Consider the following 3030-nt stretch of genomic DNA (forward strand, 5'->3'; position numbering starts at 1 on the left):
GGAAATTGAACATTTATTCTTATATTGATATGGAAATTGTAGAATTACTATAGAACTCAAAGAATATAAGGGAAGAACATGGAAATCTATCAGAGAGCATTCCAAGAGAATTGTATTGAGAGAATAGGAAAGTTTACAACAGAGGAAGTTACAACAATGAATCGAGCTTCTTCCCTAAACTGTCAATAGTATTCAGCTTTGGCAGGGAAAGTAGTTGTGCACTAACTGCTTACTAACTATGCTTAGATTAACTAACTGACCTCGTATTCTAACTAACTCCCAGTTACAACCCTATCAGATATGTAATGAAAAAAAATGTCCAGTTCTTATATTTAACTTCAGTAATCCTAGGCCTCATTGTGTATGGTTTTGGCTATCGCACGACAGGGCTTATGAGTCAGTCAACGGAATAATTTGACCAAAATTAAATCAGTAGACCTGTTTGGTTGACATATCAACAACAACAACCAAGACTTCGTCCCACTAGGTGGGGTCGTCACAAGGTGACTTTGGTTGACAGATAAAGAAACTTCATAAGTCTTAATGGATAAAGCAGTTAACATGACTTGTGTCTTATAAGGCAAGAACTTATAAGCTCGTTTATGTTATTTCGTACTTAACAGTCAAATTTACTAAATAGTTCCAATTACGTCAACTAGATTATCAATAATAAGCTTTCTGTCATTGTTTACTATTTAGTCTTTAGCTGACTTATTAGCTTTCAACTGACTTTGCAAGTCAATTTTGCAAAAGAATCTAAATTCTACATTCTTGTTCATGTGAATGTAAAGCACAAGAGCAGCAAAGTATAGTTTAGAATATGCACCTCAACTTCAATAGCACTAAATCCAAAACCAGAATCCCCTTCAACTGCAACCACGAGACGATCAGGAGAAGCCACTACTGCAGCAATGGAATAGCCAAGACCAACTCCCATTGTCCCCCAAGTCCCTGCATCCACCCTCGTCTGCGGCTCTGTCTGAATCAACACAGACCTGCTCACATTCATAGTATTAGCACCCTCTGAAACCACTATATGAGCAGGGCTTCCCAAATCCGCAATGGTATCTGATAGGATGTATGTTATAATGTTTGTTATGGGATTTATTAGAAAGGGAATAGGATAAAATATTATAATTGATTATTTAGGTTTATTAAATATTAATATTATAATAATAATTCTAGAATGTTCTTATTGTGAGATGATGACACTTGTGTGGTCATCATTATTTTAGGGTTTCTTTAAATAGTGTTTTGTTCATCCATAATGGAATCAATCAATGAAATATGAAGAATTTACTCTTTTATTATCATCTTAGTTTATAGCTTTCTTAGGAATAGTTAATTTCATAGTGTTCTTGGTAGATTTTCTATTTGCACTCTATCAGTATCCCTAATGATTCTCATTGTTGTCAAGAAATTAAACGGGACCACATGCTTTACCAACTGCGCCTCCATCTTGTTGACATTGTCCTTAGCCTTTTTTGATATAGCTTCCACCCATGGATGACTCTTCCCCAAACAAAAGGGATCATCCTTAATCTCCTTATTCAAAATATTCAGTATCTGTTTAGCATCTTCAACCAAACCTAAATGTGGTTTCCTAAGTTGAATCTCTTCGGCAGAGATGTCCACCAATATAAACTTAACATCCTTCGACCACTTGGGAGGGTCCCCGAAATGAAGCAACCAATTCAACCTCGCTCCTACAACAAGTGCAACATCACAGTTCCCTATAGCAAGTGACCTGGCAGCAGTAGCAGCAAGGTGATGTGTATCAGGTAATAACCCTTTCCCGAGTGGAGTGGGCAAAAATGGAATTCCAGTAGTTTCAATAAGTTTCTTTAGAGTATGTTCAGCTCGAGCATAGGCTACTCCTTTACCAAACACAATTAAAGGCCTCTCTGCTTGTCTCAAAAGCATGGCTACTTCTGAAAATTTATTAGCTTGAGCTTCAAGAGGAATAGGAACAGAAGGAGTTTGCATCTTTTCTACTCTATTTAACAAATTGTCAGCTTCTTCCTCTGATATTCTCTGGCGAATACGTCGGAGAGGATATCTAAGTAGCAACCACCAGGGCGGTCCGATGTGGCAAAATTAAGGACTTGGGAGACGCAATTGGGGATTTGAATGATGTCAGTGGCTTTAATGGATAACTTTGAGAAAGGTTTCACAGCTTCCATTTGGTCCAGTTCTTGGAAGTCACCACGTCCGACGTCGTTTTGGTCACAGGATCCGGAGATCATGATCATGGGCCACGTGTTGACCATGGCGTTGTAGAGCCCAGCGAGGCCGGGGACACAGCCGGGGTCGGATACGGTGAGGAGGACGTCGGTGAGGTAACCATAGGCGGAGGCGGCGTAACTGGCTGACTACTCATTGTGGAAGGCGATGAAGCGGATGCCGAGAGAGACGGTGTGGATGGTGAGGGAGGTTACTGGGATTCCGACGACGCCGAACATGTGGCGGAGGCCGAATTTGGCGAGGGACTTTGCGACTAGAACGTTGCCATCGATTTCATTCGTCATCGTAACTTGGAGCTTATTAAGTCTCACTGAATCCAAGAGTCAAAGAGAAAGGAAAAGGATCTATGATTTGTGAATTGAATAAGAATTTATATTGGAAACCTCATATTCAACTATAATTTCACTCTCCTTAAAGAATGATACCAAATGATTTGTGAATTGAATAAGAATTTATAATTTCCTTGTTTTTCATTATTTTACTCCCCATCGAAACTCAACTTCTAAAACACTTTTAGCTTAGGATTATACTTATTGTTGCAAAAATCCAATTGGTTATTTCTGTTGGAGAAATTCCTTCTCCATCTGAAATCCATAGAGTGAATGCGGAAGTCCTTATGACCATGGCTTTGTTCCCACAACCTAATGTGTATGCCCATACATACACCCGAATGGAACATCCATGGTCCAGACCGAAGAAACCCCAAATGAGTTCATGGTGAAGAAGAAGAACATACCTTGTTGAGCCATTTCCGGGATCTTGAAGGTATGAGGGTGCGATGATCTT

At 39.4% G+C, this 3030-nt stretch overlaps 1 pseudogene; it reads right to left on the bottom strand.

Moving 5' to 3' along the window:
• On the bottom strand, nt 718-2528 carry LOC109335207 (annotated as a pseudogene).

This window comes from Lupinus angustifolius, chromosome LG20 (genome assembly GCF_001865875.1).
Source record: "Lupinus angustifolius cultivar Tanjil chromosome LG20, LupAngTanjil_v1.0, whole genome shotgun sequence".
NCBI lineage: Eukaryota > Viridiplantae > Streptophyta > Magnoliopsida > Fabales > Fabaceae > Lupinus > Lupinus angustifolius.